Consider the following 15,008-nt stretch of genomic DNA (forward strand, 5'->3'; position numbering starts at 1 on the left):
ATTAAGGGTCGGTGTCGTGTCTCTCTGTGGTTCAGAGTCTGTACAGGCACCGCCCTTGCTACATCTTCTGGTTTTGGGTAACTCGGGGAGATGGTGGCTTTTAATGCAAGTTTTGGGGCTGATCTGCTGTGGCCCAGTAGACCACCAGTAACTAACTATTCCGACTACTGTTATCTGGGCCCCTTTAGACGTGTCACTCCCTCACTGAGCCAAGGAAAATTTTTTTGGGAACTGCCTTTAATGTGAAGGTTTGTGTGCTGGCTTATTCACATTTATCTTGTAACAACTGACAGGTGTAACATAAGTTATGTACTTGGCAAAAGACAACTATTTAACTTTAGTACGATCTTCTATAATAAGTTTAAAATCTCATTATTGGCAAGCTGTTAACGTCATACCTTGCAATCTCCTTTTGATAAAGAAATCTTTTCAGCTACTGGAAATTGCTTTTGAAATTGTTTTTTAAAAAATGAGAAAGTCTTTTTAAAATAAATAGGTATCTTTAGCAGTGTGTGTTATTTCACCAGCACATCTGGCCCTTACTTCCAGGATAACGTTTTGGAATAACATGTGTACTTGAGTTGTTGTTTGTGAACCGCCCTAATTGATGGTTCATGGTGGTTCCATATGTCATCAGATATGCGACTACATGTAGACTAACTGCCGTTTTCTTTCTCCAACTTAACTTGCTAACTTGTCAAGATAAAACGTGAAATAATTATCTGTTCGCACTTAGTAGTCCCTTAACTGATTGCTTTCAGAGTTAATCTCTGCGTTGTGCTGCTGGTCTCTTTATCACTAATTTGTCTTAATGGTCGCCAATAGCGATGTGCACAGCAAACCACGTACGCTGCTTACAGCGACGCTGTCCGACCGTTAGAAAACTCAGTCATAAAATTCATCAAAATTCCCGTTTGAGTAAGGATGAGTTGCCTCCAATTCGTACACAGAGTTACTAGTGCAACCAGATCTTACTGATGTTTAGCCTAGCTTCATAAGATCTCTGAATAATGCGATGACACACTTTACGAAACTGGCACGTTATACACCACTGGCCATTAAAATTGTTACACCACGAAGATGACGTGCTACAGACGAGAAATTTAACAGACAGGAAGAAGAGGCTGTCATATGCAAATGATTAGCTTTTCACAACATTCACACAAGGTTGGCGCGGGTGGCGACACCTACAACCTGCTGACATGAGGAAAGTTTCCAACCGATTTCACATACACAAACAGCAGTCGACCGGCGTTGCCTGGTGAAACGTCGTTGTGATGCCTCTTGTAAGAAGGAGAAATGCGTACCATCACGTTTCCGACTTTGATAAAAGGTCGGATTGTAGCCTATCGCGATTGCGGTTTATCGTTTCGCGACATTGCTGCTCTCGTTGATCGAGATCCAATGACTGCTAGCAGAATATGGAATCGGTGGGTTCAGGAGGGTAATACGGAACGCCCTAACACCCTGCTGGACCCCAACGGCCTCGTATCACTAGCAGTGGAGATGACAGACATCCGCATGGCTGTAAGAAATCGTGCAGCTACGTCGCGATCCCTGAGGCAAAAGATGGAGACGTTTTCAAGACAACAACCACCTGCACCAACAGTTCGACGACGTTTGCAGCAGCATGGGCTCTCAGCTCTGAAACCGTGGCTGCGGTTACCCTTGACGCTGCGTCACAGACAGGAGCGCCTGCGATGTTGTACTCAACCACGAACATGGGTGTACGAATGGCAAAACGTCATTTTTTCGGATGAACCCAGGTTCTGTTTACAGCGTCATGATGGTCGCATCCGCATCTGGCGACATCGCGGTGAACGCATATTGGAAGCGTGTATTCGTCATCGCCATACTGGTTTATCAGCCGGCGTGGTGGTATGGGGTGCCATTGGTTACACGTCTCGGTCACCTCTTGTTCTAATTGACGCGACTTTGAACAGTGGACGTTACATTTCAGATGTGTTACGACCCGTGGCTCTACCCTTCATTCGATCCCTGCGAAACCCTACATTTTAGCAGGATAATGCACGACCGCATGTTGCAGGTCCTGTACGGGCCTTTCTGGATAAAGAAAATGTTCGACTGCTGCCCTGGCCAGCACATTCTCCAGAACTCTCACCAATTGAAAACGTCTGGTCAATGGTGGCCGTTCAACTGGCTCGTCACAATACGCCAGTCACTACTTTTGATGAACTGTGGTATCGTGTTGAAGCTGCATGGGCACGCCATCCAAGCTCTGTTCGACTCAATGCCCAGGCTCGTCAAGGCCGTAATTACGGCCACATGTGGTTGCTCTGGGTACTGATTTCTCAGGATCTATGCACCCAAATTGTGTGAAAATGTAATCACAAGTCAGTTGCAGTATAATATATTTGTCGAATGAATACCAGTTTATCATCTGCATTTCTTCTTGGTGCAGCAATTTTAATGGCCAGTAATGTGTTATATCGGCTGAGATATCAGTTGATCAGGTTGTACAGGGAAATGATGCGACAAACTTGGAGGAGTTGTAGAGGGTATCTTGAGCCACAAATCGAGCACTAGAGCCCCCGTTCTGGAAGGGTCATCAATGACGCCACAGAGCGTCGCTGTATAGGCGCGAGCGCCTGCTACTAGGCCACCGCTTCGGCAGCAAACGTGACTTTGTACGCTGAGAGACCGCGGGCTGGACCCCCCGCAGTGTTGTTTGTTATCCAGTCATCGCGACCGACTACTACAGACGCCAGTGAAGAAGGTGGAGCTAGCTACTGCGTAGAAAGGCCATGTCGCCTATGATGTAATGCTCTGTTGCCTCGGCGGATGACTATAGTAGTGTGTGGGGAGATGGTGTTTCATCGTATGCGAGAAAATTCATCAATAAACGCCCGTCAGCTGCTGTAAATACGTTGTGCGCAGCAGTGTGATAACGTTTCACAAGCACTCTTTGTAAGACAACGGCTGCGGCATAAACCCTACCGACTGCACTCGCCACGGTCTGCGACACACGAGGACAAAGGCAGTCGCGTCGAGTTTTCATCACGAATGCTGCAGCACGTGGCGGGCGGCGGTTCTCGTGACAAAATTCTTTTGTGTGGAAGCAGCATTCCTCTTCTTTTGTCAATAGCTTAGTGGCAGGTAATATCCCCGCATTATGGTGGAGTACGTTCGTGACTACCTGAAAACTAATGCTCCCTGTGTCGTAACCCAGTTAAAAAGCTGCCGGCAGGACGGTTTTGTCATTTAGAACAGGGCGCTAGAGAACAGTTGTAGACAGACCGTGTGGATTTAATCTATTATCACAACTATTCATGAAATTTCAAACTCGGGACTGTGGGACTTAGCCGTGATTGGCACCATCATCAGAATCTGCTGTCTCCCCCTACACGGTGGTTATGGGAAAGATTCAGTACTTACGTCTAACCTGGGAAAATCGCATATGGAATTCCCCAAGGCTCAATATTTAGCCCGCCATTGTTCCTCATACATGTAAACAGGGGCGATTCTAGAAGTTAGTCAAGGGGGGTAATGGGGGGGGGGAGAGGGCTAATGGGGGGGAGGGCTAATGGGGGGGAGGGCTAATGAGGGGGGAGGGCTAATGAGGGGGGAGGGCTAATGAGGGGGGGGGGGAGGTTTGGAGGAATGGAATATGGCCTAACAAAAGGAGAGTTGGGGGTCCTCTACCGACAAATTGGTAAAATTTGGTGTTCCTTAAAGTATTTTTTGGTAACTGTCTTGGAGTTCAGGATAAAAAATATGTATTAATAAATAACACCACGCCTGTTTTAAGTTAAATGATATTTATTGGTTTAGGTACTAAGCTATTTGCCTCTTGTATTCATTTGTCAAAATATGTTTGGAATACATTGCAACCTATATTGTTACATAATTATTTAAAAAATGATCGAATCTGTTGGAGTAATATATTCGCTGATTCCTGAAGTCATTTTATCCAGTGTGATATGATACTCCATGGGAGCTATAGCCACCATAGCCCCCCCCCCCCCCCCTTGCCGCCGCCCTGCATGTAAACGATCTTCCGTCTAACAAACAAAAAGCAGAATTAATTCTTTTTGCGGAAGACACTAGTGTTTTAATCAATCAAAGCAACAGAAGAATTGGTAAGCAATGTTCTTTAAAGTGCCATTGACTAGTTATCTATGGATGGTCTCAACATCAATTTTTAAAAGACACAGCATATTTGGTTACTCACATCTATAGATACTACAGCGATGATAAGTATAACACATCATAAGGACATAACAACTAGGCTGTAAGCTTTAAAATTTTTGGCGTCCATACAGATGAGAATTTAATATGGAAAAAGCACGTTTTGGAACACCTGAAACAACTTAGTTCAGCCACATTTGCACTTAGAATCTTGGGGAGAGAGAAGTAAGTAAGCTGACCTAGCTTACATATTTTCATTCGGTAATGTCATATAAAATAATGTTCTGGAGTAACTCATCTTTCAGAAAGAAAGTCTCCATTGCTCAAAAACTTGCTATAAAAATAATATCCGGTTCTCACCCACGATCGTCTAGCAGACATCTGCTTAACGAATTGGAGATTCTGACTACTGCTTCAAAGTGTATTTATACCTTCACGAAATTTGTTGTAAAGAATCACTGCAATTCATAAGGAACAATAATGTATATAATTACAATACAAGAAGAAAAACATTACATTCACTACTACAGATAAACGACTTAAGTTAGCAGAAAAACGGATGCACACTGCTGCAACCGAAATTTTGTTCACTTTCCCCGTGACATAAAATGTCTGACAGACAAAAGAAAAATATGAAAACAACCTGACAAGGTTTCTCCTTGACAGCTGCTTCTATTTCGTGGAAGAATTCCTATTATTGTAATTTGCAAAACATACTGGGCAGGAATTAGTAACTCACATCAATAAAAAAAATTACATGTTGAAAAATTAGCCATTTTTACAAATTAATTTGTGACGTGAATGTAAAGTGGCTCTTTCCAAATCATTATGATTTGTCGTGTACATCTATGGAACATGGAACTAACTAACTAGCTAGCTAGCTAACTAACTGCAACGAAATTACGTCATGAATACCTTCCATTAGACTGATGTGAACCTGTCATAATTGCGGTTGTGGGATGAACTTTATTACAGACTTGATGACCTGCGGAATCGCGAAGTGGGAACACTTAAGGTAGTCTTGTTGTAACTTCACGAGTTTCCTTGCAAGACTGTAAAGTTGCGCAAAATTACTTCACGGAGCTCACCTACGGAGCATTACTGACAACGCTTCAATCACTTGTAGTAATCTTGTACACGTATATGCTTTTTGGGACTCGTGCCAGATAGCTGACATGCCTCGTAAGAGTTTAATAATGCTTTACTGATACAGATACTTCAAAAAATAAGTCACGGCGTTCTTGTCGCGGCAGATTTATATTCCATCACAAGCTTCCGACGACAACCGCCAACGCTATCGCCAGTAGATTTCAATGGGCCGTTAGGTACTTTATTTAGTTGGCCAAATTATGTCACGGAGACGCCGCGAAGCCAGGCAATTTCCGTATGCTATGAGAAATTATATCAATGTCTATGACTGAAGGACATTAACAGCGATATTGGTTTCGTTAGACGGTCGATGACTGTTGCCTTTCGGCCTCAAAGTCAGAGGAATCAGCTGTCATCCACCATCGCTACTAATGTTCTTCAGTCACAGTCATAGACATAATCTCTGTTAACATATCCAAGTTACCTGACTTCGTGATGCCTCCATGGTAGAATCTGGTCCACTAAATTATCTAACGACGCACTAAAATCTCCATAAGAAGGCGACGACGAATGCTCGAAACTGAGTACAAATCTGACGCGGCAAGAAAACCATGAATCAACTATTCAACAACGGCGCCGCGATGAAACTACGTTGCCACATGAGACAGATACTGCCTTCTAAATGTAAGGAGCAGGCGAACATACCTACTACTTCTGGCTGTAATCTCTGCCCGTCACAGATGTGTATCCGTGTTGGATTCTGAAACAGACAGAAAGAAGATTCGTTACGATTTATGTTAAGAGAAGAAATGTACTCATCATGTATCTACAGCGAAACTACTAATGCTACTATAGACACAGACACCCTAGAGTCTGTTGCAAGCAGTAACTGCTTACTCATATGAGACAGAATTCGTCGCACCATGAGCATTAACAAAAAATTCAGTACGGAGATCTGCTGGCGTGATCTCTCTAATACTACGTCATATGATAGTCATGTGAGTTCTAGAAACGTATAATGGAAGCTTTTATTTACACCTACAGCCATGCTCCGCGAACCACCATACGATGCGGGCAGATGCTGCTCTGTAGCACTGTCATTCTACTTCCTGTGAGGGGAAAATCGCTGTCTGTACGAGTCTGTGCGAGCCCTGATTTATCTTGCCTTCGCGGTCCTTACACGAGGTGTATGTTGGTGGCAGTAGGATCGTTCTGCAGTAAGCTTCAAATGTTGATTCTCTAAACTTCGTCTAGAGTGTTTCACGAGAAGAACCTTGTCTTCAATCCGACCTCGTGGGGATAATAAACACTCGAGTAGCACTCATCAGGAAGGGCTCGCGTAATTTTTCTACACCCGGTTTTCTGTATAGGCGAGCTACTCTTTCCTGTAGTTCTCCCAACAAACTCAAGTCGACCATTAGCCTTCCCTACAACCGACCTTCCGCGCTCGATGATTTCATGTCACTTTGCAATAGTAGCGCTACATATTTAGTCGACGTGACTATGCCAAGCAACACTCTACTAACGCTGTATTCGAACGTTACGGGATGGTTCCTCCTACTCATCCGAATGAACACACGTTTTCCTACTAGGTCTACAACTTTGCTTTTTTCTCGAAGTTCACGGCTTTATTGTGAAAAACTTTAAAATGTTCAGATATGTGTGATATCTTATGGGACTTAACTGCTAGGGTCATCAGTCCCTAAGCTTACCCACTACTTAACCTAAATTATCCTAAGGACAAACACACACACACACACACACACACACATATGCCCGAGGGAGGAGTCGAACCTCTGCCGGGACCAGCCGCACAGTCCGTGACTGCAGCACCCTGGACCGCTCGGCTAATCCCGCGCAGCACAAAAAAAAATATTATTCATATTATTGCCCATCGCTGGCCACTACATTCTCCCATCTTTCGGATAGCACACGAATCCCGCGGTGGAAGAACTGGGCGTCTTTGATGGGGATCCGTGAATCAATGCAATTTTGCACTCGTTCGTATTATCGGAAGTGCTTGTCAGCAAGAATGTACGCCACTGATCGGAAAAGGTGGTAGTCAAAGAGAGCAAAGTATGGAGAATACGGCGGGAGGGATAGGTCTTCCAATTTCAAAGTTTCCATGTATATTTTGACGGGTTTTGCGACATGTGGTCGAGCACTGACCTGTTGCAAAATTACCTTTACGTGCCTATCGCTGTATTGTGGCCGTTTGTGTTTCAGTGCTGGACTCGAACGCATCAATTGCTTTCGATAATTATGTCCTGTGACTGTCTTCGTCGGTTTCAGTAGCTACGAAAACGTTCTATCTTCCATCGCCATGCCGGTCTTCGACATCAAAATCACCGTTCTTAAGGCGTTGAAAGCATTTTCTGCACGTTATTCAGCTAATACTTCAAAAATGGTTCAAATGACTCTGAGCACTATGGGACTTCACATTTGAGGTCATCAGTCCCCTAGAACTTAGAACTACTTAAACCTAACCTAAGGACATCACACACATCCATGCCCGAGGCAGGATTCGAACCTGCGACCGTAGCGGTCACGCGGTTCCAGTCTGAAGCGCCTAGAACCGCTCAGCCACAACGGCCGGCCACTAATACTTCCCTCGCGATTGGTCTTACCTAGCATTGTAAGAGTCACAGCCGCAGATTTCTTCATGTTAAAGCAGATAATTAAAACTTCCCTCAAATGGCGAGAAATGGGGACGTAAGTTGATGTATTTTGATGCAATCACAAATCGACTAATATTTTTATGGTATGTTTACAGATGCCTAAGCTTATTGTATTACACCTATGACCAACCACCCGAAACCCACTGGCCGCTACTGCCGTCTATTGCAAAACGGCGGAAGCAAAGTTGTAGACCTAATACATTTAGATAAAGCCGCCATTCCGAGTTACAAGAAAAAGTTCCAGCCAAGTGGCTATGACTGCTCCTGCAGTGACTCAGCTACGACACCTCCCCGTACGCCACAGCGTCAACAGCCATCAGTCGCAGATCGCTGGTCACGCTATCTTTCACATCGTTTATTCACGCACAGAATGAAAACGGCCCTATTACTCCAGAGCACATACGAACCGTGTTCAGGGCTATCCCACTTCCCTGCGGCACCCCTGACGATACCCTCATCTCCGATGAATCCCCGCCGTGCAGGACAACGTACTGAGTTCTATTTCTCCAAGTCTCCGAACCACTAACATACCTGAGAACTTATTTCGTACGCGCCGACCTCCGGTAACAGCATGCAGTGGGGCACCATGTCAAACGCTTTCCGGGAATCTAGGAATATGGAATCTATCTGTTGCCCTTCACCCGTGGTCGCCGGGTGAGAAAACGTCACGTTGCACGTTGAGTATCGCACTAGCGATGCTGCCTAAATCCTGACCTAATCTGTGTTCCACACATCTCATTCTACTTTCATTATATTTTGAATTATGTGTATCTTGCGTAACCACAAAAAACTGTGTTTTTCTTCTCGTAAGAAGACGCCAGTGCAGTTGCTGTCGTGCCGCGTGCTTAATGCAGATGCGTTGAAGGCCATCATTCCTCGGAGAAACTCTAGCGTTTCCTCCCTGCAATCACCGATCAGTAATTAGTATCAGAACTTAGTAGTATGTATGCATCTTAGCACTATATAGTGTTCCTCTAGCAGCATGTACCCGGTAGCTGAGTGGTCAGCCCCCAAATGAACTTTACCACCTAAAACATTTCTTCGTAAAATATAGCTACATTAGACTGGGAACACCCGAGAAAGATGTCATCAAAGTCAAGAAAATATACCAAAACTTAATGGTACCAAGAACATAACAGAACAGAAATACGTCGGTCACTTTTGGCATGATATCTGGAGGAATATACACCACCAGCATTTACCAACAAAAGTGTGTTCATTGTGGTACTATTTTGTGAACAGGAAATTTCCAACGAACTCTGGACTACATTCCATTCGTCTGGCTGATTCCCCTTTGTGTACCACTTTCAACCTGATTGACACAGATGTACATCAATTTGTCTGTGGAAATGCAAATAATATATGGTTGTCAACCAGAAAAAAATTAGCAACTATGCAGAGAAAACCGCTGTATTTGATAACGCCATCGTGCCTTTTATACACGGAAGGAGAATTATACCCCACCTGGAAGAAAAATGCCGTCAACTGGCTGAAGGGACACGCGGTATTTTACCTGCTGTCCAGTAAAGAAAGAAGCGAAGGAGATTTTTGGACGTACATCTCAGACCAGCATCACAAGCTACTAGGCATGAATAATTATTATGATACATACGCCAACTTTCTCAGAAGAACAGTTATGTGTACTCCATTTTCGAGGATGCGATTCAGAACATTAAGGAACGAGAGACAATTTGATGTTTGAAAAACAAATACGATCAAGTGACGAAGATCACGATCTGGTTTAGACTTGGATTTTTTTCTAAAATGTCAAGGAACCTGTAACTAATTTTAGTTTGTTTTATTACTTTTAAATGTCAGTTGAAAATTATGTACTACTGTGGAATGTTATGACCAATAAATTGAAAAAAAGAGTGGTCAGCACGACAGAATGTCAATCCTAAGGGCCCGGGTTCGATTCCCGGCTGTGTTGGAGATTTTCTGGCACGCCAGATTTTTTTATTTCACGCTCCGCAGCGTGGTGGAAGGTGGATTTACATGCTGCGCAGTCACCAGCTCCCGTGAGAGGACGGCTCTACAAACAGCATACATTCGTAGCGTGTAAACTGCAAGAGTCAAGCCGCCGAATGCGGGCTTCAACTGAAAACGATAAACAAAATATGACGTTCTGGCCTCTTATTGGTCGAATATTTCGCAGCACGTTACGAAACTTTGTGTCTGACGGAAGGCAATGGGTCCCCAACGTGAGATAACAGAAAGCGACGTCGCGAAATTGTTACAGCTCCACGTCAAAGTGGCCGACACGCCCCTTGTAAGGGCGGCTGTACTGGAGATAGTGCGCTGCGACGGCCGGCACGCCCACCCACGGCGCAGTGGAGTGGACCAGCAGCTGGGTGCCCCTCCCCCCCCCCCCCCCTTCTCCCTCTCTGCCCTGCCCGTCCGCCTGCCTCCATGCGGAGTCGATGACCGCAGGAGAGGCCGCGTCCGCCCCGGCACTCTGCCGGCTGACTCCCCATATCTGCGTGCCGCCGGCACACGCCTGTAGTCTGGGAGACGAGTCTTCGGTACTGGCAGTTCAGTGGCGACTTCTAGTTGCCGAGCTATCACAGGAAACTGGCCGATCACAGACAGTACTCGAGCGGGTACCACTATCCACGTTGCCGAGATGCAAAACGAAGACGCAGGCGTAACAGTTTCTCGGGCGTAACTAGTATACATTGAGATCTCGTTCGTATCTTTTCAGGTTTTTTAATGTTTCTACTGTCTATTCGCTGCTGTTTTATCTCGAACCATTGCCAATGCGACGACTTGTGACGGGCCATTGTAATCTACCCCCTCCCTTTATTGATGTTACTGTCCACTACGGTAAAGTCTTTTTAGAAGATTCGATAAGGGTAAGATTTACAGTAAACTTTTTACTTATCTTTTCTCGCACAGTTGGCTCCAGTTCTCATGTCTAGGGGTCTGGTTGTTGAAGCTGAAATTCTCACATTTTAGGTTCTCATTGGTTAATTGGTCTAAATAATTTTTTGAAGATTGTCGTTGCAGAATTTTTGTTTGTACGATAATTTACTGTCTTACATTATACTATATCACACTGTCATTTGAATTTTCACATTAACAAAGCCGAAATTACATTGAAACTTCCTGGCAGATTAAAACAGTGTGCCGCGCCGAGACTCCTCCTCGTGACCTTTGCCTTTCGCGGGCAAGTGCTCGCAGGAGAGCTTCTGTAAAGTTTGGAAGGCAGGCGACGAGGTACTGGCAGAGGTAAGGCTGTGAGGACGAGCCGTGAGTCGTGCTGGGGTAGCTCAGTTGGTAGAGCCCTTGCAAAGGTCCCGAGTTCGAGTCTCGGTCGGGCACACAATCTTAAAATCTGCCAGGAAGTTTCAAATCAGCGCACACTTCGCTGCAGAGTGAAAATTACATTGTTCGCCCAAAATACAAAAAATATGTCCGATCACATCAGAGGCACGTTTACTACTACTTCACTCTGCGGTAATAACAATCTTCCCAAGGGTTTACAAATTTTCTTGACAAATGAATTTCTATTAGATTTAATTATTATTATTATTATTTAATAAATTAATCCAGAAATAAACGTAATAAACAGTACTAGAATGCGCAATTCATAATACAAATTTTAAGTGTGCCAAATATTTCGTAATTTCAAATATTTTTAAAAAACATTTAACTATACATTCCGAGCTAGTACACATCGATTGTAACAAGGAAAATAAAGTAATTCTTTTTCATGCATTTTAGCTTGAAAAGGAAGATCTTGCGTATAAAATTGTATGAAAGTTCCAGAAAAACGGCTGAGATAATACTGACCCGTCTAAAATACGAAAAAATGTTGTAGTATCGACTACTACTGTTGAGCAAAAGTAGTTCTAGAGGAGGATGTCCCGTACACCGCCACGTGAAGTAAAACCAGCCAGGCCTAAGAGTCTGTGTGATCGGCCAGGGAGAAAGAAAAAGGGAAACGATAGTGAGCTCTTGTTTCTTTTCCTTCAGCCTACAAAGGCGACCGTCACAGCTTTAAAAGTAAATAAAAACACAGGGATAGAAATAACTGTATAACTATAATTCAAGGTACGCAGCCAAATTCGATTGATTTTATTTTTCAGTCACTATCAGGTTACCTGTAAGTAAATGTTGCATAAGTTTGTTACAATATTTCTAATTTTACGTGTAATTATTAAATGGATTTCATTATAGTCCATTTTTACATAGTCTCATGGTTCTGACATGCACGCGATATCGGCTGTTCTGTCACTGTCGATATGCTTGTTGATTACGTTCCTTTGGTGTTACTGTGGCAAAAATGATTGGGTTGTAGGGTTGTTTTTGGGGGAGGAGACCAAAGAGCGAGGTCATCGATTTCATCGGATTAGGGAAGGACGGGGAAGGAAGTCGGCCGCCCCCTTTCAAAGGAACCATCCCGGCATCAGCATGGAACGATTTAGGGAAAACACACATTTTGCACACATGTTCCTTACTGTCGGACAACAATCGCTGTGGGGGTAAGAGCTGCTTACCTACCATGGTTCAGAAAGTACGACGTCATAAACCCTGACATGCGTTAAAGATGCCGCATCATGCATGAAATTTAAATCCATTTATTCTTTAGTACCAAAACACTCCCACAGTCGAGTCAGCTTAAGGAAATCCCTGAAACCAGGCAGCGTTTTCTACAGCGTTCAATTGCGAATCGCAAACGGCTGTACGAAAATACAATAGCCTTTCATAGAGCTATGAAGAGGCTTTACCATAAAAACGTTTACAAAATCGCACTGTATACAAGCGAATCAGCTTCGCCCACTATTCAAAAACTGTGTCCGAGATCTTTGTGCAACTGTTGGTATCACACTATTAAAACAGAACTTTTTTTTGCTTTTCTTTGTAATTTCAAATTGGGAAAATGAATGTCAGGACAATGCCGGGTTTTTCCGCTAGTTAATAATGAGATGACCCACGTGCAACCTCTAGTATGCCAGTTTCTAAAAAATGGTTCAAATGGCTCTGAGCACTATGGGACTCAACTGCTGTGGTCATTAGTCCCCTAGAACTTAGAACTACTTAAACCTAACTAACCTGAGGACATCACACACATGCATGCCCGAGGCAGGATTCGAACCTGCGACCGTAGCAGTCGCACGGTTCCGGACTGCGGCCGGCTGCCAGTTTCTAGGCAAATATCTTTGCTTATGAGAACCGTAACACAAATGTAATTTTGTGTGCTATGGAGCGTTTCTCGAGGAATGAAATATTTTGAAACGTCACTAAGAATTATTTCCATGAAACTGTAATGTAGAGTTTACCAAGTGATTCAATGAAATAGTAAGAGGCAAATATCGGTGAAGGTTTGTGGAAGAATCTATGATGCAAGAAACGGAGGGTATTTTTGACGCCAACTTCACTTAATGTTCGTAATATTACACCTGTCCCGCTCCACCAAGTACAACTAGCTTTCGACCACGATGAAGACTCAGAACGTAGTTCCTCTCGCCTGTGTGGGGAATCAGTGCGGTACAGTGCTTGCGGTTGTGCAGGTGAACCATCATCTTCGAAGCATTCGCCAGACAAGAAGTGGCTGCCACAGGCAAAGGAACGTCCCGGCCGGACGGCCGCTATACGGTGGTGCTTAAAGGTAGGGGACACAAAACGGCATTCAAACGGCGCCTGCAAGTGGCCATAAACTGAGTGCGGCGCTTACTGGCACCAACTTAACAATGTTATCGGCAGCTACACCGTGAGGCTGATAATGGAAAAGTTACGCGAAAACATAAAACGGAACTCTTGTACACTATTAATCATCGTTGCTGACTGATGTAGACGATTAAGAAAGAAGTGGACAATGCGAACTCTAATTACGCTTGCTTCACGCGGCGCTTATGGGAACTTTTTGCTCTTCGAACTCCGCCCATGGCGATAGAGGGCGGGTGCGTGGCACAGTCTGACGAATTATATTAGCTTATGTTTTGCTATTCTGGTTCCATTTATTTTGTAAGTCCTTGTTTTTGCTATATTTCTCCATTTTTATATTTGCATATCTCTATTCATTAATTTCTATTATAATGAAATTCATTCTTTGTTTCGTCGTCCACGTATTCTGTTAGTGCCCGCATCTCGTGGTCGTGCGGTAGCGTTCTCGCTTCCCACGCCCGGGTTCCCGGGTTCGATTCCCGGCGGGGTCAGGGATTTTCTCTGCCTCGTGATGGCTGGGTGTTGTGTGATGTCCTTCGGTTAGTTAGGTTTAAGTAGTTATAAGTTCTAGGGGACTGATGACCATAGATGTTAAGTCCCATAGTGCTCAGAGCCATTTGAACCATCTTTTATTCTGTTAGTACGCGTCGTATCGACCTCGTGTTCCGCGTACTCTTTTCTGTCTGCCTTTCTTCTTCTTTTTTCTTCTTTTCGTCTCCTTTTTTGATGTGTGTATGAGTTTAGATTGCTATGGTTATTTGTATGGTTATTTGAATGCTGCGTAGTTAAGTTCTTCTTGGCACTAAAACCGTTTGGTCCGATGTACATGTTATGTAAGTTGAAAGGGATTACTGCTGTCAGCTGCAGCAGGACATTACGAGGAATCAGTGGCGACGAGTGAAAATGTGTATTGGACCGAGATTCGAACCAAGGATCTCCTACTTGCTACGTGGCTGCGTTAACCACTGCGCCATCGGAACATGGCGTTACCGCACTTGCGCGGACTGTCTCAGCAAGCCTCACGGCAGATCCACGTTCCCACCGGGCTCCAGCTATCCACAGTCCCTGTCCATTTTAATGCCGTTCGATACTCTGAGATTCCCACAGCAGTTCGGACGTATTTTTGCAGTCGCACTGAAGAAGGTTGATCCATTGCTGAGCTAGGTGTATCAATTATATGAATGGGTGGTGTCTGTTCTTTCGGACATTTATATAACCAGTGTACATCTTCGGTGACACCATCTGACTAACAGCAACAAAAAAGTTTACACTATTGGCCATTAAAATTGCTACACCACGAAGATGACGTGCTACAGACGCGAAATTTAACCGACAGGAAGAAGATGGTGTGATATGCAAATGATTATCTTTTCAGAACATTCAGACAAGGTTGGCACCGGTGACGACACCTACAACGTGCTGACA

At 44.2% G+C, this 15,008-nt stretch overlaps 1 protein-coding gene across 11 annotated transcripts in view; it reads right to left on the minus strand.

The window, feature by feature from the left end:
- Positions 1 to 15,008, minus strand: part of LOC126282073 (uncharacterized) — a 431,343-nt gene that overhangs the window by 206,797 nt on the left and 209,538 nt on the right. For all 11 annotated transcript variants that reach the window (XM_049981527.1, XM_049981528.1, XM_049981529.1 and 8 more), the window contains one exon: positions 5,944 to 5,998. The gene's annotated coding sequence lies outside the window, so the exon portion shown is untranslated. The remainder of the gene's footprint in view (positions 1 to 5,943; positions 5,999 to 15,008) is intronic.

Source organism: Schistocerca gregaria, chromosome 7, assembly GCF_023897955.1.
Source record: "Schistocerca gregaria isolate iqSchGreg1 chromosome 7, iqSchGreg1.2, whole genome shotgun sequence".
NCBI lineage: Eukaryota > Metazoa > Arthropoda > Insecta > Orthoptera > Acrididae > Schistocerca > Schistocerca gregaria.